Source organism: Podarcis erhardii (genome assembly GCF_964252035.2).
Source record: "Podarcis erhardii genome assembly, chromosome: 3".
Lineage (NCBI taxonomy): Eukaryota > Metazoa > Chordata > Lepidosauria > Squamata > Lacertidae > Podarcis > Podarcis erhardii.
In genome coordinates, this window is record NC_138507.1 from 105,892,594 (window position 1) to 105,920,379 (window position 27,786).

At 45.5% G+C, this 27,786-nt stretch overlaps 1 protein-coding gene across 4 annotated transcripts in view; it reads right to left on the minus strand.

The window, feature by feature from the left end:
- The window catches only part of LOC309337770 (phosphofurin acidic cluster sorting protein 2-like), a 175,333-nt gene that overhangs the window by 139,440 nt on the left and 8,107 nt on the right, over window positions 1-27,786 (minus strand). The gene's annotated exons all lie outside the window — the stretch shown is intronic.

Sequence of the window (27,786 nt, forward strand, 5' to 3'; positions counted from 1 at the left end):
TTATTTGTTGCAGGATTTGGTGCAGATGAGTAATAATTATATTGCAATATGATCAATTAAAATAGCAATCAGTGCACTCTCTCCTCCCCTTCTGTACCCGACTTTAATACAGGATTTCCAATCTGCTCTGACACATAAAGCAGGAAACTGAAGTTTGAGTGCTCCTTACACATTACAACGGTTTGCCACCCTAATTTGCAAAGCTGATTTCGACCAAGGTTTGTTGAACTGAAAATGTGATCTCTGAACCAGTTTGGTGAAGTGCTTCAAGAATTATTTAACCCAAAGACTGGAAAACTACATTTTGTTTCTAGTTAAATCAGGGGCACAGTTCTGGTGTTTCAGTGATCAATAAGAACTATAATCTTAAAACCAGCCATCCTTGGGACGATACTCAACTTTCCCCTGCTGAGTACTTCTTGTGGATCTTGGATTAGTCTTTTCATTCAACTACAACTTTTCTCTATCGCCATTGTTTTTAAAACAGTCTTGAAAAATTTGAGCCCAATCATCCTGACTCCTGAACTCAGGATTTGCACATGTTTGTTCCCATAAAACTCCGAGCCAAGCCCTAAAGTCTGCACCAAAAATAGATAAAAGGAATCGAGCTCCTCTTTGGTTTGCATAATTTGACATTTCTGGGGTGGAAAAAGGGAAGGGAAGAGAGAGAAATGAACGGGGATTAGGCATTCAAGCCTCACACCACTCCTTACCTAGTTAGTACTTCTCTGGTTTATGACTTTCAAGTGACACTGATCATGCATTCCCGACAGCTTCATTATTCTCAGTATTCTAAAGGTGGCCAGTTCTACACCCGATAATATACCTGATGGAGATCCTATGGATACATGGAATGTACTCAGCCCAGACCATTTTGAAGCCCTGGGGCCACATTCCCTTCTGGGCAACTTTCTGGGAGCCACAGGCCAGTAAGGGTCAGAAACAAGACTGGGTGGGACAGAATATGCAAATGTTACCTTTGTGCAATAGGCTATACACAACTCAAATACCCCTTTCCACCCTCTATTCAGGCAAGCAGGAGTTCTTGTCACAGTTCAAGGACACATTTCCTCCAGGCAAAAACACTGAAGGAGGGTGATGAAGCACAGTTGCCTGGGGGAAGCAGGTGTGGCCTGGGGAGAGTGCCAAGGGCCAAATAGAGATGCTTGGAGGGCCACCTTTGGTTCCCCACCCCTGGCCTAAAAAAAGCTGTCACACCTGGTGACTTCCAATCCATACAGAAACCACCTGAGTTTCAATGCCCAATTACCCTAAAAGTAATTTGTACTCTCTGAATGTACGTCCGACTGGTGCTCCCAGACAGTAGTGGATCTCATACATCGACCTGGTTCATGACCCATTGCCTTACAGACACAACTGCACAGCAGGACAAAGGAAGCTGAAGATAATGTTTTATAATGTTGTACTGTTTTAGTGTTGTTAGCCGCCCTGAGCCCGGCTTCGGCTGGGGAGGGCGGGATATAAATAAAATTTATTATTATTATTATTATTATCCCATCCAACTTACCCACACAGCAAGCTCCCTGAAGCCTCCCAGGGTGGCTGGGGCAACCCAGTCAGATGGGCGGGGTACAAATAAAATAATAATTTTATTTACTGTACAAGTAATGGCAGTGCAAGGCAGACTCTAGAATGTATTTCCTAAGTAGGGCTTGACTGAGGCCACAGGGTTGTTTGGGATCAGACCTGGGTGCATATCTCTGCTCAGTCATAGGCTCCCTGAAAACCTCTTTGTACACTAGCGAGATGTATACGTGTACAAAAAACACATTAAGCGTTCACCTTCATTGTTTGTCATGAAAAGTACGTACATGACAAACACCTATTCAAAAACACATCTATTAGACAGGTAAGGTCTCCAGAGAGCCAGAACTGGCTGTAGGCTCCCTGCTGAGTACGCACTTAGTGACGGAGCTTACACTACGGATCTGTAATTTGGCAATACTAATAGGAAACTTCCAGTACTGGACAGAAAAGAATCTTAGAAAAGCAAAAAGGCAACATGAGCCTACAACAGGAAGTTTTGCTAATGAATGAGACGAAATCTCTGGCCTATGAGCCAAATCTAGCCTGCCACACCCCTTCTGCCGTAGCCACGCCCCCATTCAACTCCTCCCCTTCTCATATCGCCCAAACCCCATCCCGGGTCATCACAGCAGCTGTGGTCACTTGTGAGTGTTTGAAATGATGAGGTGATCTGGGGCCCCAAAGGGACGGGGCTAAACTGGTGATTCAGGAACAGATTGCTCTCTTTTTGCATTGCCAGCTAGGCGCTTGGCCTCGTTGTGCACCAAGAAAGGGTTTCTCGTTTTCAGCACATAGTGAGAAAGACAAGCTGAGAATGGGGAATGTCTTTCTTTCTAGGCAAGAGTGTGCAGGATGGTGCGCTTTGGTCCCGCCCACTGCCAGCATGCAGCCTCCAACCACTTTCCACAAAGAGAACGTGGCCGTCACATCACTGTACATCCACAGAAATACCAGCTTCTCCTAAGCCGCCTCTTTTATCACCCACAAACACAATTTGACTGAGATTGAGCTACTCTTGTTGCTCCTAGGGGTTCCCACAATGCGAATTTCATGCTGAAGGAAAGAGGGAAAGGAAAAACAAACCGCACTTATAACTTGCAGGCAAGCAAGAAGTTATACACAGTGCCACATTTGGAAAGGATTATTAATCCAGCTGCTTCTGCTCTGGGGGAGAAAATAAGTTATTCCAAATAATACCCATGCTGCTTTTCCAATCCTGCACTGGGCATTAGTGTGTTAGGAAGAGCAGTGTGTGTGTGTGTGTGTGTGTGTGTGTGTGGTGTTTGTGTGTAAGCATCTGACTTTTGTGAGGCTGCAATGTAACCTACTGAACAACGGCAGACCCTCCAAGTGCCCCTATTTTCCAGGGACAGTCCCGGATTCACAGAAGCCGTCCTGGTTTCTGATTTGATTCCAGAATGTCCCACTTTTCTTTAGGATATCCCTATTTTCGTCAGGGAAATGTTGGAAGGTATGGTAGGACGTCCTTATTTTCATCAGAGGGTATAGAGTTATGCGAGCCAAGGAGATACATAAGTAACTATACAACCTTTAGAAGACATCTGAAGGCAGCCCTGTATAGGGAAGTTTTTCAAATGTTTATTGTTTTATTATGTTTTTATATATGTTGGAAGCTGCCTAGAATGGCTGGGGCAACCCAGTCAGATGGGAGGGGTATAGCAATTACAGTGGTACCTCGGGTGCCCCGCAAGACGAATGCCTTGCAAGACGAAAAACTCGCTAGACGAAAGAGTTTTCCGTCTTTTGAGGTGCTTCGCAAGACGAATTTCCCTATGGGCTTGCTTCGCAAGATGAAACGTCTTGCGAGTTCTTGCAAGTTTTTTCCCTTTCCCCCCTTTTTCTAAGCTGCTAAGCCGCTAATAGTGCTAAGCCGCTAAGCCGCTAATAGCCGTGCTTCGCAAGACGAAAAAACCGCAAGACGAAGAGACTCGCGGAACGGATTAATTTCGTCTTGCGAGGCACCACTGTACTTAATTCGTTCCGGAGGTCTGTTCTTAACCTGAAACTGTTCTTAACCTGAAGCACCACTTTAGCTAATGGGGCCTCCCGCTGCTGCAGCACCGTCAGAGCACAATTTCTGCTCTCATCCTGAAGCAAAGTTCTTAACCCAAGGTACTATTTCTGGGTTAGCGGAGTCTGTAACCTGAAGCGTCTGTAACCTGAAGCGTATGTAACCCGAGGTACCACTGTAATTATCATCATCATCATGGAATAGGATGTCCCTATTTTCATCAGAGAAATGTTTGAGGTAAGGGTCACATTTATTGCTCCACCCAATTTTTGCTTCTGGCCCCACCCACCACAGCCATGCAGCTGCCCAAAGTTTGCACAGAAGATGCAAACAGAAAAGGGCCTCTGAACATGAAGTCAAGTGCTCAGACAGGTTTCTCGCAGAAGGCAATCCTCAGGGTGTGAATGCCAATCACACATTTTGAGAAAGAAAGTAGGACACCAGGATCAGAAGTTACGAGGAGGGAAGAGCTTGGGTGTTTAATTTTTCAAATCATTTTATTCACCCCACTGTATCAGGAAGAGAAGAAGCCCCACCTCTCTCCCTCTCTCACACAGAGAATAGTGCTGATAGTCTGCTACTACTAGCTAAGCAAATGCAAGTTTCATTGTCATTCCAATCACTCCTCCCAGCCTCTCCCAAATTCTGACCAATCCATCCACAGGCCTTGCCAGAACTGTAGGAGAGATCTGAAAATGCTACGCCAAGGTGCCCTTGCTCAGCCAGCCAATCTTCCCAATTTGCATTACAAGTCCAGGGCTTCCCTTGCAGTCACCTTACAGGCCGGAGGGCTCAAAATAGCGCATCTTCAAGGTTCACATGCAATTCAGGGCCATTCTGTTCAAAGCAGCACATGGCGGCAGAGTCTATTTGGACATCAGGAAAGACTTCCAAGGATACAGCATGCCTAAGGAGGACACCGCAAGGATTTGGAAGCTAAGAACTGCCCTGCAAAATGTCACTGATGCCTGAAGCTAAGGTTACACTGGGCAAGGATCTGCAAGCTGTAGGACCTAATTTTAGGGTTCTGCTATTGCGCTCATGTTGTGCTTGTAGGCTTCCCAGAAGCATCTGGTTGGCCACTGTGGAAACAGGATGCGGGTCTAGACAGAGCTTTGGGTCTGATCTCCTTATGTTCTGAAGTTCGAGAATCTATCCTCAGCCAACGTTTTTGATATACACAGGTCTGCCCTTGTGCATGAGAACACTTTTTTAAAAAAGGTAGAAAGAGCCTTGAATATTTTCCATTGTACAGGTGCAATATTATGTTTGCTCTGCACTTGCAAGTAATCGATTCTTCAGCATGGCAGCACCTGCTCTCTACAAGCCTAACAATATTATGCAGGAGCTTTTGCTGTAGTTTGCAGTGCCTGCTTTAAAAAAAACCCCTTTGTTTAGGCAAGCCTGCCCAGGCATGTATGCTAGGTTTTGAAATGGCCAATTTTAAAGTTTGGTTTTATCAGCATTTTCAAATGGCTCTTTTATATTGTTTCATGCAAACCACTTAAGGTTTTTGTTAAGTGGTATATCAATCTTGTTAAACAAAAATTACCAAGCAGTAGTAATCTTGCAAGGCTGCAGCTTGCCTACTGCACAGAGAAAGGAAGTTTCAGAAATGACTCGCACCAAGTCAAATTGTTCAAACAGGCTCTCTGCAACAAGCTTGTGTCTCCACCATAACTCGATTTTAAAATAATTCTTTGTGCATGCTTTCTTATTTACTTTGTGTTAGTTGCTGTTTCTTGGCACCTGCCTGAGGTGCCTTTCACACACAAGCATGATTTCAGGAAAGGCGATTTTCTGCAACGCAACCCCATGCAGCCGGGAACGGCATGTCAACGTAGCAACCACATGGGCCTTTTCCCTATGAGAAACAGCTGGAAGACCTGGGCAGGCTGTCATCAAAACTTTGAAAGGCTGTCAGACAGAAAACAGAGCAGACTTATTCTGTTGTCCCAGTTGCCAAGACTGAAACTGGAAGGTAGGAATTGCAGGAGAGCAGACTCTGGCTAAACATTGGGAATTCTCTCCCAGGGGGCAGTGTGCTGGTCACGAACTTGGATAGCTTTGCAATGCAAACTCATGGAGGACAAGGCTATCAATGGCTACCAGCCACAAGAGCTATGTTCTATTTCCAGTAAGTCTCTGAACACCAGCTGCTGGGAATAGCAAGTGAGGAGAGCATTGAGTTTTTATTGTGCTCAGGTCCTGCTTGTAGGCTGCCCATAGGCATCAGGCTGTCCGCACTGAGAACAAGAACCTGGGCTGAGCAGACCTTTGACCTGATCCAACAGGACTGATGCTCATATTAAGAGAAGCTTCCTAGCAGTAAGAGCTGTCCAACAGAAAGACAGGGTGCCTTGGAAAGTAGTGAGCTCACCTTCATTGGAAGTACGTAAGCAGAGGCTGAATCTGTCAGAGATACAACAATTGTAAGATCTCTGCACTGACTGCAGAGTCAAACTAAACAACCTCCAAGGTCCCTGACAACTCTATGGTTCCCATTTGGCAAATTTCCATGTGGTCAGCTGCTTTCCAGAGGGATGGCACCAACTGGGTAAGCAAACTCCACACAACTTGCACCATATTGTTACAGCCTCCATCAGCCACGCTCTTGAAGCCCTGGGTTGTGACAATCTGTCCTCCTTATAGGAAGAGGCTGTAGACACTTCTGCACACCAGGAAGACACTGTTCAGGGCTTCCATCATCAGCAGGGGCCATGCGATTAGTCCCTCTTCAGCTCAAGGAGGTAGCATCACCAGACTCAGGCCTTTAGTGCAGTGGCACCTCCCCTTTGTTACTCCTTCCCATTACATATCAGACGGGTGTCATCTCCATGATCTTTTCAGCATCTGTTGAAGACCTTCCTTTTCCAACAAGTCTTTTCAATAGAGATGTATCCCAGTCTGTATCTGTACTCAATTTGAAAATGTTTTTCCTCTATTATTATTTTTTACACACAAGTATGTGTTAGAAATTGTGTCGTTCTTTTTATTGCTGATGTCTTTATTTGTGAACTTGCTTTGGAATTTTATCTGGGAAGCAAGTCATAAATGGGATATGAAGACCTGATTTAACGCTCAGCCAGTTTGCTAGTTGTCAGAGGAGCAGCCCAGTTTTGTCTTCAGCTCTAGCCCCACTTGGAGCTCTCCGTGGTGCTAGTCACGCAAGAGGCTTCTCCTTAACCTGGCCCCCACTTTCCCTTACTGCTTCCCTCTCCCTCTGATGGCCACCCTGGAACCCACCTTTATGCTGCACCTGACCATGCAGATCGCATTTGATTTCAGGCTGACCTGACTTGACAGATGTCAACTCCATTGGTATTTTGCTCCCTTGGAATCAGGGCCCAGTTGGGTCCCTAACTGGGGTAGACCCCTTTCTCCAGCAAAAACAAACTGCCTAAAATATTCAGGTAGGTAGCCATGTTGGTCTGACTCAGTCAAAATAATAATAATAAAAATTGTCCAGTAGCACCTTAGAGACCAACTAAGTTTGTTCTGGGTATAAGCTTTCGTGTGCATGCACACTTCTTCAGACACATGTGAACTCATCAAGCTAAAATGGCTTCAGGGAACCACAGTCACAGGAGGAAATGGGCTGTTATCTCCACACCTCCAAGGAGGTGCTGGACAAAGCAATAGCTTGGTTTGAACAAGGAGAAGAGGAAAGGGATTATGAATTTGTCCTGACAGCTTGATGGTTTGATGAATGTCATCGTCATATTATCCCCAGGAGGAACAAGTGAATCCTGTCTTGAAGCAGACACGAGCTATATAGTTCATTGGGAAAGTACATGTTTTTAAAAGGAAGCCCCATGTTCAGTTCCCAGCCTCTTCAGTTAAATAAGAACATAAGACATAAGCTACAGTTTCATCCACACATTTAAAAGAATCCTAGAAATTGCTGTTTAGCCTTCACAGAGCTACAATTCCCAACACTCTTGATAAATTACAGTTCCCTGGATTTTTCGGGGGGGGGGGTTACATGCTCTTTAAACATATGGGGCAGGTGGGATGAAGGGTATGGCTTTCATTAAAAATAAAACTGGATTTATTTTGTTTCTGTTTATGAATAGCATGGTTTAAAAGGAAATATGAATACAACACTTACAAATCTACAGGCAGATCCCTTAAAAAAACCAGAAGCCTTGACTGCTTTTCTCTGTGAAAAGAACGAACTGCAGAAAAAACAGCTGCCAGCTTTGGGGTTCAAAAATGCTGGCAATGTGGACAGGGGGCTGCTCACAACTATTAAAAGGCTATTAAAAGGCCTCCACCACCAGATTATCATGGCACTCTTCCACCACCCCTCCACTTGCCCCAGGATACAGAGCCTGTGGGGAGAAGCTATAGAGGAGCCACACGTATATGCCCCTGCGGCAGGGACGCAGGTAGTGCTGTGGTCTAAACCACTGATCCTCTTGGCCTTCCGATCAGAAGGTCAGCAATTCGAATCCACGTGACAGGGTGAGTTCCCGTTGCTCTGTCCCAGCTTCTGCCAACCTAGAGGTTCTAAAGCACACCAGTGCAAGTAGATAAATAGGTACTGCTGTGGCAGGAAGGTAAACAGCATTTCTATGCACTCCTGTACTCATCACAGTCCTCCATGCACCAGTAGCAGTTTAGTCCTGCTGGCCTCATGACCCAGAAAGCTGTCTGTGGACAAACACTGGCTTCCTCGGCCTGAAAAGCAAGATGAGCTCCGTATGCCACAGTCACATTTGACTGGACTTAACCGTCCAGGGGTCCTTTACCTTTACCGTAGCCCCTGTGGCCTCACACACAGCAGTGTGAAGCATGGAGCACTGGAACAGACATCAACAACTTGGCACCCTAATATGCACGATGGGCCAGATGCACAGTTGAAGCATGTGCACTCTGTGGTGATAATGAGGATGGCTTTTATTCAGACAAATGCCATCAATCAGGCCAAATTTCTGGCTTTTACAAGGGGCGTGGGGAGAGAACCTGGCAACTGGCCCTAGAGATTTAATAAATTAGCTGAGGCAGTTTCTTTTCAGTCAGTTAGCAAACCCAAGGGGATCTGACTTTTGATATCAAACGCTATATATTACACAAGCAAGTGAAACCGGTAATAAAATATGCCATGGAGTATTCCTATTCTGCCATGTCTTCTTCCTTGATATTCCGTTTTTATGCCTGCTGCTGCCACCAGCATCTCACTGGGCTGTTTGGGAGAGACCTCCCGAGGTTGGTTGGTTTGTTTGTTTCTTGGTGCAGTGGCTGTTTGGGAGAGACCTCCCGAGGTTGGTTGGTTTGTTTGTTTCTTGGTGCAGTGGCACAGCTCACCACATGGCACAATGGTCAGCAGGAAGCGCATTTCCTCCCCAAACATTTTAAGATATTTCCATCCAGACACGCCTTCCAATTGCAGTATTCCGGATATGTCCAGGAAATTCCAGACGTACGGCAACCCTAACAAACCCAAGCTAAACTGTGGCTTGGTTCAAAGAAGGTCTCAACTGAATCAGGGTGTGGACCAGACTAAGCAAAATGTCCCATCCCCAGGAGACTAGTTGTTGAACACAGATGAAATTGTCCCATTCTGTGTAGACAGCAAAAACATAAATCCATATAGGGGGCCATGGGGCCATGCATGCCATCCCAGGATGCAATGCCCCCATCCCTACCTGCTTAGTCCTTTCCTAGGCTGACTAGATGAATATGGCACCTGCCTGCATTTCCTTGAAGGTGAGTAAAAGCATCCATCCAATTTTGAATGCCATTTTGTCAAGCATTCTCGGTCAGGCAGCATATTCCACACACAATGCAGGCAGCTAGCCCCTTTTGTCTGCTCAACAGAGAAAGATCAAGAATGGAAAAAGATGGCTGCCCAGCACCCTGCCTCCTACCTAGGGTTGAATTCTCCTGTTCAAGCATAAACAGGAGGGAGCTAATGTCTGGAAGTAAACAGAGCTAATGTCTGGAATGCATAAAACCTAAGCAGACAAGATTTCCATCAATTTTAAGACATACACACACAGAACAAATTAAATTTGCATGATTTGGAAGCCTCTATTTTTGAATGAATTGTTTCAGTGCAGTGTTGCGCGATACAACTTCAGAAAGCCCAAACCGTCAAAATTAATATATACATCAGATGCATCCCCCGGGTGCAGGTCTGGGACAGCAAACTGATGAAAGGGTTGAGGCAGAGATCCCCACCCACACTCCCACTTGACAAGGAAGCTTATCCCGGAGAGTGAGAGTGGGGAGAGACACTTGTCAACATTAACACGATTCCCTGCCAGAGGTAGGCAGCTTTTTCGACTTCTCCGGCTCCCACTAAATTAACTCCCTTGAGTAACTGCTTTCAAACACCCCTTCCCATCTGTGCTCTCCAGGAAGCGATCGACCGCACATTTGTCAGCTCCTCATAGGGCACCACCGCCCCCCACCCAGTCTTCCCATTTCTCACCCCTTTCTGGTTCTAAGACAATGTGAAAAGAGACAATTAAGATTTGAGGAAACCAATGACTTGGTTCCCTGCCCCCTGCCCCGCCTGCCTGCCTGCCACCTTGCAGGAGCCAGATAGGCACATTCTGGAAGTTCAGAAAATCTTGCAAAAGACCAGAATGAGAAAAGGATAATTAAAAAACGAGGCCAAGAAGCAGCACAAGGCAGAAAACCACCTGGCAGGGGATTAGTGCACCTTCCCCAGGCCCCTGTGGATCTCACAGCAGACATTTGCATTCAAGGGCTGGCTTTTCACCTCCTTGAAACCGGCCCCTTATCACCACTTTGGCATGCTCCTCGCAACAAAGATAAGCGCTTTATTCTAACCTATGGGCTGGGGGAGCTTGCAAGCCTCTCACTTACTTCCAACTTCGTGATCCTCCAAGCACTAAGAGGACCCACTGGGTGACCTTCACCTTTTGTCTGCGAGAAAAAGCCTCCCAGGGCCTCCGGTCCACAGCCATATGCCTCCAAGGCTAATGATTTTTCTCCAGAGGTTCTGGCTGCTGCGTGTGCGTAACACACCGGCATGGTAATTATCTCAGGTCCCACTGGTGGAAGCAGCTAGCGCCTGAGCGCACAATTACGAACTTCAAGGGATGTGGATGAGCGAAGAGATTCGGGGTCTGGGAGCCTCGTGCACCAAATGGGCTGTTTCGCCTCCCTGTAGGTAGCAAAAGCCATCAGCTCTACACAAAAATAAAATAAAATGTAAGCCTACGAAAATTCATTCAGAGTACGGAACTGGTGACTGCACAGAATAACCATAGCCAATAGAACAGCTTTGTGCAGTTCAGAAGACAAGGGGCTCCTTGAGATAACATGTTTCTTCAGCATTCATCTTGATTTGCTTGAAAACAACTTACGCAGAGATTAGATTATGTCTGGTCTTTACAGAGCATTTGTTCTGATTTTGTTTACAAGGCAGTTATACAACAATGAGCACTCATCCTGGTTCTCTCCATTAATCACTCATTCAGTCCACACTTCCCAGTTCATTTCTCCACCACTTTCTAAACTGCGAAAAGTCTGCTGTGGCTTTTTAATGCGATTTCTTGACCTACAGTGTCAGAGCACTTTAATCCACTTTGACTGCACAAACCTAAAGTTTTGGATCCCTCCCACAAAATGCTGGCAGGCTGGAGGCATGGAAGGACTTAACCCTTAACCATTTGCAACAGCCATTTCTCAAAACTACCAGACCTTTGGTGAACACAGGGGATGACACCACCAAACATATTGGCACAGGAATAAGCAGAACAGACCTGTAAGAGAACATACCACTTGTTATCACCTACAGTTCCCAGCTAAAAACACTCCAATCTATTATGAACGACTTACAACAGAATCAAACAACAATTCTATTCCCCTTTGGTCTTGAGTTATAACCCCGTCCTTGCTTCCACACACACCCCTAACCCAAAAGTGAACTTAGATACTGAACTTTGATTGAGCAGACTTGGCCATTAACGAACTAGGTGGCTAAGAACAGACCTATCAATTTCTCATTGAAAAAGGGAAAATACTGGCTACATCACAAGGTTCTTGGAAAGGAGGCATTAGCGTGTGTCTGCGGCATCAACTGTAATTTATTCACACCATTATATTGCCATGAAATGCGGCACTGAGCCAACATGGGAAACATATATACCAAAAGAAAGGTCCACATTTCATCCAGCATGAAAGATGCTTGGGGTGGCCCTGGAGCAGCTTCACAAATCCCAGGAAAAGGGGCAGTAAAGATCACAGACTTACTACAAAGACAAGTCCAACATCAGCAGAGATGCATAAGCCTCAGACACAGGTTAAAGATCTAGTATTTCCAGAAGGCAAAAGAAGAAGACAAGTCACCGAACCTGAAGGGCTGTACCCAATGCAGTTGTTCAACTTGCGCAACAGACTCCCTCTGGTGCAACAGAGCTTTCGCCTCCTCTCCTATGCAGCCTCCTGTACACCCTCAAAAACTGTTCCAGAGGATTTGGGGACCCTCTAAAACAGCTTTTGGGGCTCACCAGAGAGGAGAGGAACTGGAAGCCCCGCCACACAAGTGGATCTCCATGCACACAGCACTGGTTGCTACCCAAGGTATATAATAATAATAATAATAATAATAATAATAATAATAATAATAATAAAATTATTTATACCCCGCCCATCTGGCTGGGTTTCCCCAGCCACTTTGGGCGGCTTCCAACTGAATATTAAAAACAATACAGCATCAGACATCAAAAACTTCCCTAAACAGGGCCACCTTCAGTTGTCTTTTAAAAATAAAATAGTTGTTTATTGCCTTGACATCCGCTGGGAGGCCGTTCCACAGGGCAGGCGCCACTACCGAGAAGGCCCTCTACCTGGTTCCCTTTAACCTCACTTCTCGCAGCGAGGGAACCACCAGAAGGCCCTCGGTGCTGGACCTCAGTGTCCAGGCTGGATGATGGGGGAGGATTTACCCAATTGTTTCAGGTCATAGAATTGTAGAGTTGGAAGGGACCCCAAGGGCCATCGAGTCCGCCCCCACTGCAATGGAGGAATCTCAGCTAAAGCATCCAACCTCTGCTTAAATACCTCCAAGGAAGGAGCATCCACAACCTCCCGAGGGAAATCTGAGGTTGTCATATGCACACAGTACCAATTACTATCAAAGGGAAATTCACTTTTACAAAATTGGGGCTGGGGGAAACAGGCACCAGAAAATAGAAGGAAAAGAAAAAGGGTGAGTCTCATGCTGGCGCCAAAAGAAGAAGAGGCCTGCAGGATCAGGCCAAAGGCCCACCTAGCCCAGCATCCTGCTGTCGCAGTGGCCAAGCCCAAAAGCAGGACTTGAGCACAACAGCCTCTCTCCCCAGTTTTATTCTGACAGAATGTAAGTCACGTGGATGCTAGGATCAAGCACTACGAAGTTTCATTTAAAATCTTCCTTAGAGGCAAAAGTAAGTGCTCCTGAAAAAAGGTGTTAAATCCAACTGCTTTGAGCTCTTCATTTCTGTTTTGCCGCAATAATCTTCCCCTTCCCAGCCTATGGAGTATTCTTCCCCCGTCACAGCCTATCCCCCCACCCACTCATCTTCCAGTTTTACAAGTGCACAGCTCCAATAAATATTCAGCTCCTACTTGTAGTTTCAAAATGACTTTGTTCTCAATCTTATCACCCCACATGCTTTACCTTTAGAGGGGTTAATTGCCCCTCAATCTGCTTTACATGAAAAGGGAGATTGAGCAAAATAATTGACTTGGCAGTGATTTGTGTGACTCAACAAACAAGTTGCCCTTTCGCTGGTACAGACCACTGCATTGAAGGGCTCGAAATGTGTTTTGTCAGCTTGGAAGTGCAGGCCTACTGCGCTGTGGCAGGAGATGCAAAGTGACTCAGCTATTGTTTCCACCTGCAACAGGGAGATGTGCTAATGAGCTAACATGAAAACAGCACAAGTGTTTGCAACAGTAAGGTACCACTTAACAGCTCTCTCGAAAGCAAAGGACAAAGGACTTGAAGGTTGCCAACTGGTGCTCAAGCAACCTGTGTTCTTTCACAAAATGCTCTCCTAAAAACTAAAGTTGGGGGGGGGGAGGAAGTATTCAAACAGAAAAATGTCAAAATTCTTAGGGCAGAACAGTCAACATGTCCTCATTTATTTTTGTGTTAATATTTTTTAAAAATCAGAATACAAAAAGGAGCATCACTCTCAGAAAAGTTATGGAAAATAATATCATCATGTCCTACGTTATGGTGTACGCTAAATAATTTTAACTACTACAACAAATAATTCTCCATATGTGGTGGACATGTAAGGTAGTAAAAGAATTATGGGAGATGGTATATAATGAACTGGGGGAAATGTTTAAAATAACATTTTCTTTAAAAAAACCAAAAGCTTTTCTGATCCAAAATTCCAACAGATCAGAAAATATTATTTACGTATACAAACACTGCTGCTCGGATGTTATTAGCCCAGAGATGGAAAGAAGATCAAGTCTCTACCAGAGAAGAATAGCAGATTAAGTTGATGGACTGTGCCAAATTGGCAAAAATGACCGAAAGAATCAGAAACCAAGAAGACCAAAATTTCAATAAGGAATGGGGAAAATATATAATTTACCTTAATACCCATTGTAAACAATTAACATTATTAGGAGAATTGGAACAACACTTGTAGTTTAATGCTGAATTTTGGGTATAATGGAGATTTAAAATAGACTAATAGATAAGATGCAAGCGGAAAAGGTCACTATAAGGACCCACAAAGGGGAGGAGGGAAGTTCAGGAGATTCTTCAGAATTCTCTTTTTATGTTGATTGTTTGATAATTGTAAATTGTTAAAACCTGAAAAACTCTCTCTCTATATATATATATATTTTATTAAAAAACACAAATATTTCCCCCTCACATCTAAGAGTTTTACTGACTTATTGGCAGAACTGGACACAGGAGCATAATTAAGCAACTGGTATCCAATTCTCAAAACACCTTACACTGCCTTCTCTAAATAGACCAAGCCCGGGGTATGCAACACGATACCCTCTAGATGCTGTAGACTACTACGCCCATCAGCCCAGCCAGCATGGTCAACAGTCAGGAGTTATGGGAGTTGTAGTCAAAAAACCTGCAACTGCATTTTGGTTGCTTCAGCCCGTGCCTATGACTTGGACTGGAAGCATAGAAGATTTGTGTAGAGCTTATGGTAATCTAGGGCTGCACTACTGATTTGCCACAGAGGCACCTGAGCTTTCTGCTAGGCAAACATTCAACAGGAGAATCTTTCTTCACAGACAGGGAACAAGGCACATGCCAAATTTTTCTGCAGCAACAGTTTTAAAAGGCCACCAGGGACCCACACCCAGCAAAATTAACTAAAGGAGCTGAGGAAAAAGAAGCTTATAATAGAAAATGTTATGCAAACATGACGAGGTATAGCTAACAGCTTCATCTATAATTAAGGTAATCAACCAAGCTGACTTTTTTTTGCAATCAGTAGCTCGTTAGAAATCAATATTTGGTACAACTGATTTAACACACAAATCTTCCTTTCAACTACCAGGATGCCAGACTCTGAAAAGGTGCTTCTCAATTTCTAGTTTTAGACAAGCCTCTGACAGCTTTGCCTATACTTGTATGCAAATGCCGGCAGCTGAAAATCAGCTAGCACAGTGAGAGCAAACGTCTGTTACTCAAACAGTGGTCTGAGTTGGAAGGGACCCTGAGGATCATCTAGCCCAACCCCCTGCAACGCAGGAATATGCAGCTGTCCCTTATAGGGATCGAACCTACGACCTTGGCGTTATCAGCACCACACTCTAACCAACTGAGCTATCCAGCAAACTGAAGACATTGTGCTGATGGAACTAACAACAGAGAGCTACAGTGAATTTCCTCCCTATGAAGCATAATAAGAGTGGCCCCATCTTATGATTTGGACAGCTATGGAACACAGATGCCTAATCAATGAATAACAATGTGCAAATGAACCTTAAAGTAAGGATGGGGAGCCATAGGAAGAAAAGGTGCTCTTATGCTCAGGTTCTGCTTCCGAGATTTCCACAGGCAGCTGTGGTCGGCCACTATGAGAATTGGGCACTGGCACAGAGGGGCCATTGGCCTGTGTCAAGAGCTGGAGTGAGGTGTAGGTCAGCAATAAAAAAAATGGTGCCCATGAAGTTAACTCTATATTCAAAGAAACCAAAATAGTGTAGACCTGCTGATCATAGCATCTCTTCCCAGTAGTACTTGCCTCAATGAAGCAGTTGTGAGGCCTTAAAGTTCCCACCTTCCCACAGCTCTCCAAGTCTCCTCCTTTCCTGGTTCCTTCCTGAGCAATCTGAGACTCTGACACCGTGCCTGTTTTTGCTCCACGCTCTTCATACCTCTTCTGGTTCTGGGAGACCAGAGGGAAGGGGAGTTGGTCGCAGCCTGACTCTTGGCCCTCCTCCGCCTCTTGGCCCTCCTCCTCTCCAGCCTCCACTTCTGCCTCTGATTCTGGACTGCTATCTGCTCCAGCTTCTTCCTGCTCACTAAACCCTGTTACCTCTCCACCTTCTGACACTTCCCTCCTTCCAATTCTCTCCCTCTTCTCCCTCTGCCCACTCATCATCATCCCACCACCTATCCCCAGGGGCTGAGCATTCTTCCCATGGGGGTTCCCTTGGGGGTTCCCACCTGGTGCCTCCCCTCCACTCCCTTCACTCCAGCCAGTCCATGACGACCTGACCAAGCAAGCTCTCCTTATATTCTTAGTGATAACCAACAACTTGGAAGGCTTTAAAAGAGGACTAGACAAACTCATGAAGGATACGGCTATCAATGTCTATTAGCCACTAGGGCTATGTGGTGCTTCCACAGTGTGCCCTGAATACCGGATACAGGTGGGAAGAGTTGCTTTTGTGCTTAGGCTCTGCTTGTAGTCTTGTCATGGGGATCCGACTGGGCACGGTGAAAAAAAGTGCTAGACTAGATGGGCGTTTGGCCTGATTCAGCAGTCAAGCTCTTATGTTCTTATGACCAATGGCCATGGTGAGGATGGGAGCTATGGCCCAAAATATCAGGCAGGGGGAGCACTGGTTTTGGGGGGAAACTGCTCCGGAGTAAGCTGCCAGGTTGCAAGCCCAAAATGTGCCCCAGTGTATTTGAAGCTGAGAAAGAAAAGGGAACTGCAGGAAAGTCAGGAGCGAAACTATCGTGGAAAACAGATGTGATTACAGAGTAAAATATAGTCAAGACGGTTTTACAGAACACAGAGCAATCCAGTAATCATTTCGGAGACACCTTTTAGCCCAATTTATACTCCATCAGAAACGAAGACAACCCAAAAAAAAATCTATTACCAAAAAGGCAATTGATTCTATGAAGAACGATGACCTCACCTCAGCACTGCCAGTCTGGAGTTACAAGCCAGAGTAATAGTTTCAAAATGGCTCATAAAAATCACACTCTGGAAATCAATCAACACTCCCAGATAGCGTTCTGGGCCACCTGGCTCAAGACCGATGTTCTGATAAAAATCTAGAGCGACAGTTTTGTTAGAATAAAGAGCCACAAGAGGCGAGAAATCATTCGAGTATCTTATTTGGCACACAGGTTATGTGCTTCATCCAACTGAACTAAACCTCTTTTTCCGGGAACACCTGTTAGGTTTGTCACCTTCCTTGAAAAAGCTCCCTCAAGCTGTTGAGCTACAAGGCCCCATCTGCACAATATACGTTAAAGGCAGTATCATACCACTTGAAATAGCCATGACTTCTCCTGAAGAATTCTGGGAACTGGAGTCTGCTAAGGGTGCTGAGCATTATTGTTAGGAGACTTCTATTCCCCTCAAAGAACTACACTTCCCAGAGTTCCCTGGAAAGACGGATTAACTCTTTATTGGTTGGCATATCCATCTATTTCAGAAGAAAATGGAGGTATGTACCAAACCACTCTGATAACTATAGCTCTGTGACAGGAAATGTGTCTCTCAGCCCCCTTAACAAACTGCACTTCCCAGGATTTTGGGATGGAAAGCCATGAAAGTTTAAAATGGTATGATACCATAGTGCAGATGGGGTCACAAGAAAGAAAGCAGGTGAAGATTCTGCCACCCCACTAAGCCCCATGCCAGGAAAAGCTTCGCCTGCTAAACCTGAGTGTTATGTCAAGTTGCCGCTAAAAGGTACAGCTGGAAAAAAAGATGGCAACCCCCGGCCATTCGCGCTGCAAAAACATAATGCTTCAATGAGCAATTTGTTAATATCGGGCTGGTGCCTTTTGACAATGTAATGGGGGAGGGACATATTGCCAACAAAGTGGAAATGGCTGCACAAGGCCCGGCAAACATATGTTGATGAAGAAAATTCACTTCTGCAAATCTTTTAAAGGAAATAACAAACAGAACAGGAGCTTTATTGCTTAATGGAACAGTGATCCTTGTGAACTGGAATACTGTTTAGACTGACAACATAATCCTATACAGGTGCATGCCCACTCAGAAGTTAAGTTCAATGTGGTTTTCAACCAGGTACTTGGGTCTATTACATTGTACGGGACTGCAGCCTTTATGAAGACATTCAGCTGGAAGCATTGTCAAATGGTGTTAACTCTCTTTTTTGGAAATGAGTGTGTGTTCATTCATTGTTTTGAAACTTTGTGATTTAATTATCTGCTACTTTAAAATGTCAGCCCCACACACCCACGCACCTACATAGCCAGGCACTCCCAAGCCTCTGAAACAGAAGCAGAAACTGAGTTAAATTCAGATTAATTCCATAGCAGCAAACTCTTCAAAATCATGCACCTAATATGCCAGCAAATGCCACTTCAATTCTCTATCTGGCATATGCAATGAAAGAGCTTTGCTTCTAAGTAGAGGGTGAGTATCCAGACCCCTATTTATTAGAATTTACTAGTAAGGCAACCAAATACAGGTCGTAGCCAAATCCCTCTTTATTCAATGAGACTTAGTTCCAAGTTAAGTGTGCCTAGTCCCACTGAGGTAAGCATGTATAGCAGGAGTGGGGGAACTTAAGATCCTCTAACGCCCATTAGCCCAAGCCAATATAGCAAATGGTCAGAGCTGCGGGCCTCTGTGGTCTAGATAGACAGCCACAGGTTAGCCATCCCTGCTGAACAAGATGGTGTTAGAAGCCCAATCCCTATGATCCTCTCTCAATACAACTTCCAGCTTTGCACAACAGAACAATGCACATTTAAGCCAATGCACATTTAAGTCATCTAAGTTAAGCGGCAACATAGCTTCATCCCTACTTTGGAAACCTATAATTAAAAGATGCTTCTGGTCAGCCGCTCTAATTCCATTCTAATATCGTAAAACCTCAGCAACATATATAGCAGCTTTGTATTTGACAACTCAGCCTGGTTGCCATAGGCAATTGGGAGCTTCAGGAAGACGAGTGTGTGCAATACCATGAAAGCAAGTGAGCAGGCTAATGGAACGGGGACATATTGCGCTCTCCGCCTCCTTCGCCAGCCCTCTAGATTTCCAAGCTAGCCATGAATGAAGGCCCCATTAATATTTGGAGTGGTGGAAACTCCTGGAAGACTAGTAACCTTTGTAGGCTTCATTACTGGGCTGACTTGCATTTTTCTCAAACATCCAAAAGAGCCTTCAGACAAGAAGAAACTGAAGAGGGATCATGGTACAAACCATTTGTCTCTGCAATCGTTCTGGATCAGTGTTTAAGGGCCAGAGAACAGTATCAGTTCAACCTCTGATTTGTTCCTAGCTGTGAATGGGAGATTGAAAAGTGCCGAAGGGCAGCCAGAAAACCCTTGGCAAGGTCAGGCAGGGGCTCTCAAGCCACCTCTCCTCTTTGTATCTTGAAAGCGAGAGATGGTCTCATCTCTGACAACAGACCTCTGCAAATTGGCTTGGCGGAGATCATTGCCCCAGCAAGGCAGGATGCCCAGAAACAATTGCAAGGAACTTGGAGGGAAGGAGGGTGTCCCATTATAATGTGCTGAGAATTGGAACAGGTTTTGACCTATAAAGCCTTACACGGCTCAGGACAGCAAGACCTTAAGGACCGCCTCTTTCCACAGGAACCTGCCCAGACCCTGACATCATCTTCTGAGACCCTTCTTTGTGTGCCTGCTCCTTGAGAGATCTGGAGGGTGGTAACACAAGAACAGGCCTTCTCTGCGGTGGCTCCCCATCTGTGAAATGCTCTCCCCAAGGAAGTTCGCCTGGCGCCTTCATTATACACCTTTAGGCACCAGGCAAAAACATTCCTTTTTAACCAGGCCTTTGGTTGATTTGATTGACATCCTATGCCCTTTTAAAATGTGGGGTTTTTTGTGGTGTGGGGCTATTGGGTTGTTGTTTTTATGTTGGTTATGTATTTTGTGGTTTTATATTTTGATTTTATTCTGTGAACCGTCCTGAGACCTCTGGGTATAGAGCAGTATATAAATTAAATTAAACTCAATAAATAAAGCAGTACAAGAGATTGGTGCGGCTTCAGTCTGCTCCAGAGTTCAGCAAGATAGGGGGACCCCCCCCACTTCATCTCTCTCCCACCCCCCAGTTCTCTGACACAGGCAGAGGAATGTGTGGACCCCAGTGTGGTAGTGGACTTAACATTTTGCACCCTCAAGAGCTGCAGGACAGGCAGGGAATCAACAGGTGCATCTCCCCCTGGCATTAGATTCAGTGATAATGCAGTCACACCTGCAGAGTTTCTGCCTAAAGATACAGTGCATCTGCCAAGAAGAGCGGTAGCAATGCCATGCAATGTTCAACAGTTCCATGGAGGAGTGCAGTGTCCTATAAATGATTCAAGGCAAGTAATATAGTTGCCAGCTGACTTGAAAATAAAGCCAGCCCGGTCTGCTCCTGTACCTTTAATGACTTCTAGATCTTCAGAAATCAGCAGACGACTTTTTGCAGCACATATATTGTTGTCTATTGCATTTGTCAGTAATTCTATACAACAGAAAAAGCCCAAAGCAACGAGACAAACATTGCCAGGCAATGGTGTTTAAGAGTAGCTTGAAGCACAGAAATAAAAGCATAGCTACAATGGCCGATTGAAAACCTGGCAACCCACAGTCAGCAAGAAAAGGTGGTCTTGCGGATTCTTTGGCTGTGCAGCCAAGACACCAATTCCAGGAATTATTTGAATCAAGATTTCAGAGTTCTGCGTCAAGCTTCAAGAAACTTCCCCTACCAGACACTGAAAGCTGCAGAGATACAAGGTGCAAATGTTTTAAAACAAATATTCACAATTTTTCATCAAATTAATTACAAACAGTATTTTAAGAGGGGCCTGGTGTCCCCCAAGTGTTGCTGGACTCCAAGTCCCATCAGCCCCAGTCAGCATGGCCCATGTTCAGGGATGATGGAAGTCATAGTTCAGTAACACCCAGAGCCACAGGTCCCCCACCCCTGTTGTAAGGTCTAGGGAAGGCACCAGAAGTGGTTTTTAGCAAGGGGTCATGCTGAAGAGAACCAGCAAAGAAAGCCAAACAGCAAGCAGAGATGAAGCGGCAGCTTGGGGGAAAGAGTCAATCTAGGAATGAAGTGTTAACCTCCAGAGTTCAGGCTAAACAAGAATAGTCAGGAGTCAGCAAGTAGCCTAGGAGACAGCCCATTATATGTTGATGTTGAGAACCCAAGTACAGCAGACATCCAGTTAGAAAAGGTTGGCTGGTGTGGAGTCTAAGATGAAGAAGAAGAAGAAGAAGAGTTTGGATTTGATATCCCGCCTTTCACTCCCTTTAAGGAGTCTCAAAGCGGCTAACATTCTCCTTTCCCTTCCTCCCCCACAACAAACACTCTGTGAGGTGAGTGGGGCTGAGAGACTTCAAAGAAGTGTGACTGGCCCAAGGTCACCCAGCAGCTGCATGTGGAGGAGCGGAGATGCGAACCCGGTTCCCCAGATTAGGAGACTACCGCTCTTAAGCACTACACCACACTGGCTCTACCTTGCAACGGGTTAAAGGTAGGGCAATTAAGCCTTGCATTCTGCATTCATCCGTGGCTAGCCAGGCACTCAGCAATGAGAGCAGCCCAGGGATAGCCAAGCTGGTGCCCTCCAAATGATGGCAGCCTACAACTTTCATCACCCCTGACCATTAGCCCAATTAGCTGGGGCTGATGTAGTTCCAACAACCTCTGGAGGACTTTGGCTTCCTCTACAGTAGTGTGTGTCCCTATGGTCCTCATCCCCAAGCACCTGGTAATAAATGGTACTATATACAAAGATCCCTTCTTAGCTAGCACGGTTCACAGCTCATAATCTGAATCCCATTACCTCCACCACCAGCATCATTTTGACTGCCTCATCTAAAAGGTGGTGCCTTATAAAGCCATGAGTGATATGAAGTTCTTCAAAGAGTAAATCCATATTCACCGATCTAGAGCTACTGAAGGTACACAATTGAGAGGCCAGAATTTAAGTGGCAGTTTGAGCTCAACGGTTCCAGTTTGATGTAGCTGCTAGGAACAACAGCCTTTATATCCAAGATTCCAGTAGCTTATTTCCAGTTTAAGCAGCCAGGGTGCTTTGCAATATATCAGTATTGAAGCTCTTCCAAGAAATAGTGTTTTCTCGCACTGCACTCACTCTTCCACCTCCCAGAATCCCCCAACTCAGGGAGCTTAATTTTGCAGCCATTAATTAAGGCTGTCATGTACTTTTATGTGAGGCGTTATAGCAACTCTGTAATTAAAGATGGAGAAAATGAATCCTCTTTCTTTCTTTCAAAAAACTAACACAAACTTTCAGCAATTTTCAAAGTTTTTGTGAAGGGGTTACTACCCAAGTTTATTGCATGCGGCGCAAATTAGATTACCCATCAATTTCACCAATTGCTTTTACAATCTCAATTTCATTTTTGAATTCAGAGCTGTAGATTTGTTATTTCTCACCTCTCCAGGCAGTTAACTCCATAAAACATTAAAACAGCAGAAGGGGGAGGGGGAGTTTCATTGCCAACATGCCACAGAATGCCCACTAGCACAGCTGCACCTGGGCACTCGAGCATCGCAGCATTTCTTGAAAAGCTCAGTCCCCAAACAAGATGCACCAACCACACATTATGCTCCATAGAGTGGCAAAGCACATGCAACATTGATCGCGCCTCCTTATTCTCTGGCAATACATGGGCAGAGGTACCATCTCAAGGTTCTGAGTAAGGATGCCCTGAGATCCCCTAAGGCACTGCATGCTACAGTGGGAAAACCGTGAAGGCATCCTAAGATTGCAAGAGGTCTGCTGACCCAGCTGGCAACCAGAAGCACATAGCAGGGCACAACTTAATTTATTTATCTTTAATTCTGCGGTGGCCGGTGTGCAGCACTGGGTGACATCACAGATCTCCATCATACCACTTTTCCTCCAGGAGGGCAAAAGGAGAGCTAGTTAATGCCAAACAGATCTGGACAAGGTCGTTCTGTATCCAACAGAGATTCAAGCCTTCCTTTTGATTTCTGTCAGCTCCATCCAGCACCAGCATTTTCAGACTCTCCCACAACCGTGCCACGCAGGGGATCCAATGGCCACTTCTAATTGGATTTGACTTTGGGAAGCAACCTGTTGAGACGCATAGATGTAGCCACAGACAGGGGCCGATAGCCCTTCCTTCCAGGCACAGCTTGCTCACTTTCCCTGCCTCTTCTGTTGCAGTTCTGTAATCATTTCTAGAAGCCTGGAGACACCAAGCATTGCCTACCATTTTTCACACTTTTCATATTTAGCCTGCTTCAAATTACATCTGTCTAAACCCAGTATTTGGGGCATATATCAGCCAGATAGCCTCTCATTAATGTTCCTCTCCCTCTTCTACAAATTAGATTTGGGCAGCAAATTAAAAAGCTAGACTTACTTGGCAGCTTTAATATTAAGGCTGAAGTTAAAGAATTTCTCTAGTGCAATTGGATTTCGAGCATGCATCTAGCCTGCAATCCTAAATCCACTTAGCCTCTCGGGTTTTGAGATGTGGAGCAGCAGCACTTTTTTAAGAATGAGAACCACATTGCCATCTGGGGCAACCTTCCAGGGGCCACATGCCAGTGGTAGGCAGAGCCAGAGGCAAAAAGCAGGTAAAGCAACGAATGGTGTAGCCTAGTTTATACAGACAACCCTTTCTAGCCTTCATCTGGTCAAGCGAGAGCTCAGACACCTTCCAGCTAGGCAAAACAACACAAGGAGGGTATGATTCATAGAATTGTAGAGTTGGAAGGGACCATGAGGGTCATCTAGTCCAAACCTCTGCAATGCAGGAATCTCAATTGAAGCACCCACAACAGATAGCCATCCAACCTCTGCTTAAAAACCTCCAAGGAATGAGAGCCCATCCAATTCTGAGGGAGATGGTTCCCCTGTTGAACAGCTTTGTCAGAAGGTTTTCTGTATGCTTAGTTGGAATTTCCTTTCTTGTAACTTAAAGCCATTGGTTCAAGACTACGCTCCAGAGCTGGAGAAAACAAGCTTGCTCCAACTTCCATGTGACAGGCTTTGAGATATTTGAAGGTGGTTATCATATCTCCTCTCAGTCTCATCTTTTCCAGGCAAAATATACCCAGCTCCATCAAACATTCCTCATAAGGCTTGGTTTCCAGATCCTTGACCATCTTGGTTGCCCTCCTCTGCACATGAAGTAGGCTTGGTGAGGGATGTGGCCTGGGGAGAAGTCTGAGAGAGTAATAGAGAGGCCTAGAGGGCCAAGTTGGGCCTAAGGCAGCAAGCTTGGTTCTTTACCATAAGCCTTCACCCTGGTAGGAACAGGAAAGGGTGGGGAGCCTTCCCTAACCACTCAGCCTCAAAAAGGGCAGGGAGCTTTTCTCCCTGTGTCAAGTCAGTCCTCTGAGGGTGGAGAAACCATTCCCTTTTCACCTCATATGGCTGCCTGGAGGCAAGGGCCCCTCTCCAACTGGAGGCACGGCACAACTCTGACGAGTAATTCTTCTTGGCTAGAGCTGTGAGGGCTTAGATTTCCGTGGCTGGGATATGTGATTAATGCACAAGGCAGAGAGACACATCCCTGGAGTGCATGATCTAACTGACCTTTTCCAAATCGGGTGCCTCCCAGTTCTTCAGGGCCTTTGGTGAGTGTTTGCAAAATGGGAGTCGTGGAGTGCACTGTGCGAGGCAGTCTAATCCTGCCTTTCCAGCAGCTGCATCAGACCAAGCTCATTCAAAGCTCAAGACCCAAACAATGACATCTTCAGGTGAACTTTCAAGGTTTAATAAATTTCATCAAACAAGGACAAGCGTAAAAAGCATCCTAAGGACTGATTGATCTCTAACTCCCAGCCTGATCACAGAAATCATCCAGAGGAGCACCGCCAGTTGTCCCCTGTGTTACAGAGGTCTGACTGGCCTCATCTGGGCATCAACATTTAGTGTTGCCAGTCCCATGTGTGGTCCGCCCTTCCAGCAAAGATTTGTCAGGAATGCTCCCTACTAAGTTTCAGGGGGGCTCTCTTTTTTTATGCCCATAGACCTAGCCAGCAAAGTTCACATTCAAAAAGGGTCTTCCCCTTCCCTGGGGGAATGCTGTCTTCTTAAGGACAAGGGGTTCAACATGTAAACATCTCAGTGCCGCACAAGGTTACTGTGGTCCTGCAGGCAGAAAGGAGGCGGAAAATGATTATGCAAGCACAGAGGGATGTGGAAATATTGCAAGCAGAGCCACCTTGCAAAATCCTAGATTCAATCACCACACATGTAACAACAACAACAACAACAACTTTCTTATTTATACCCCTGGGTTGCAAAGTAAGACTCACAGAAGCTTGAGGCATTCACACTTAACTGGCATGGGCAGTCAACATGGTCTGCATTTTTTTCTAAGAAGTATGGTACAAGTGACTTAGAACAGAAACAGAAGTCAAGAGTCAAGCTCTCTCCAGGAATTATCACCCCAAGAGTGAACACCGATAGAGGGGGGCTGCAGTTTTACTTCCGCCCCCTTCACATGTTCATAGTATGAGTCCTGTTTTTCCAGGGTTCCAGCTAAGAAGCAGAGCCTCCATGGATGCACAATGCTCCCCGCTGAAGAGGTTCACTGTACGCATGCAGAGGGACTGGAGGAGTCACGTGGGGCCAGGGTTAAACATGTGCCCCCACTGCCCTGCTCTACCACCTATGTTCCCTCTTCAGGCAATAATGCCCAAGGAGGACTTCAGAAACCTGATCTTCCAAACATTCCAGAACTGCAAGTGGTTAGAGCTTCTGCGACTCTGTAACAAGGAAACTTGCTGACACGTATTTCAGTATCTTATTTTTTCTGGATGCATCCTTCCAATAACAGCTCCTCCATATTGGTTGGCTTCACGCAGCATGACACGCCAAACTACGGCTTAGCACAAACATGCAAGTGTGCAGCTCCAGGAAAAGGGATCGCAGCCCTTTGCTCCTCGCTGGCTGATTTTCTGCTGTACTGAGTTAAGCCATGGTGTGGCTTAACGTGTCATCCGAACCCAAGCTTATGGTTTAGCTGTCCCGGACAAACCAAAACCCATAAACCACAGGACAATCCCTGGCTACAGCTAAACCACAAGCCTGGTTTTGGATGGCACATTAAGGCAAACCATGACTTAGCTCAGTGCAGCAGCAGGATGACCACAGAGGAGCCGAGCACGCACAATCTCCTCTCCTGCACATTCACACAAAGCCCTGGCCTGGCTTGGGGTGGCCTGCAAACCAGGCCATTGCTGCACAAATTTTAGGGTTGGGTGCTTGTTTGGGAGTAAGTAGTGCTTTTACCCCTTCATGGATCACTGCCTTGCCATGGAGAAGGGGTTTGAATAACTCAGAGAAGCTATGAGCTATGCCGTGCAGGGCACCCAAGATGGACAGGTCATAGTGGAGAGTTTTGACCAAACGTGATCCACCTGGAGCAGGAACCGGCAAGCCACGCCAGTATCCCTGCCAAGAAAACTCCATGGACAAAGACAACTTTGACCAAACTGCGGGAGGCAGTGGAAGACAGGAGTGCCTGGCGTGCTCTGGTCCATGGGGTCACAAAGAGTCGGACACAACTAAACGACTAAACAACAACAGTGCTTTTATACCAGCTGTCCAAAAATTACTAAATTATTAATGTTTCAGTCAAAAGACAACATGCACGCAAGCGACTAATGCTATGACGAAAGGGGGTCAAAAGAGTTTGACAGCGCAATCCCAATAAATGTGCCACAAGTTTGTTTTACTCAGAAGTAAGCCCCACTGAGTTCAATCAGACTTATTCTCAAATTAAGTATGTGTAGGACTTAAGCCTTCATCTCCAGGATTTCTGCATACGATAGGAGCAGGCACAGGCGCCCTTCCCATATGCATCCTGCACAATGAGAGGCATTACCCAGGGTGCAAGCCCGAGCCGTTAGAGAGAAACAGCATGCATATGCAAGGGAGAATGTTGCAGCCACTGTGGATGAATCACATTGAGCAACATGTGTGAATCCAGCAAACAATCAAACTATTTCTCAGTGATCCTATTTGTCATTGATGGTGGTAGGAGCATTTCCCTCTTAACTGGATACAGATCAGCTGGGGTAAAGAGCCACACAGCAGTGTGAATTAAGGCACCCATGGGTGGGCTCACAATCCCCCTTTCTGTGCTATGATGTCAAATTACTGGGAAGTGAGAAAGAGACCACAGTAAGCCAAAAGGCGAAAAACTTTCCAGCATTACAGTTTATCCTAGAAATGACTTAGGCTAGGCTGCAGGGTTGGATCAAAACTATACTGTCAGAAACAGCCCAATGCATCTTTGGAATTTCTGTTCTATCTGGCTGCTCCTGCTTCTGGCAGGGGCCCTCCTGTTTAAATCCCCTGTACCTTTTTCTGCAATAAATCTGCACCTGGCTTCAAGCACACCATATTCCAGATTGCACAGGTCCATTTCAAAACTCTGGGGATTAAACAGAAGAGGTTGCTTCGTTTCTTTGAAGAACAATTTACATAAGTTTAGATCTTGCAGCCATCCACCCCCCACCCGCCTGTTTCTGAATAAAAGGTTCTTAATGCCTTTAACAAGAATAAAGAGCTCAATGAGAGAATAGAATCAAGTTAATGTAATCCCCCTCATATCTTAAATGGGATAACTTTATCCTCAACATTCCCTCCCACCCAAATACATTGTTAAAAGGACCCATGGGTTTAACTTCTACTTCTTCAAACATCTCAGCTGGCTTCCACTTACGGTCATGTTACTTTCCTTCAGGTTTCTGTCCTTCACCTCTCTATTTTCTTTTTAAGGAATTTATTGGTTATAACGCAACTACCCAAGGGCAAAT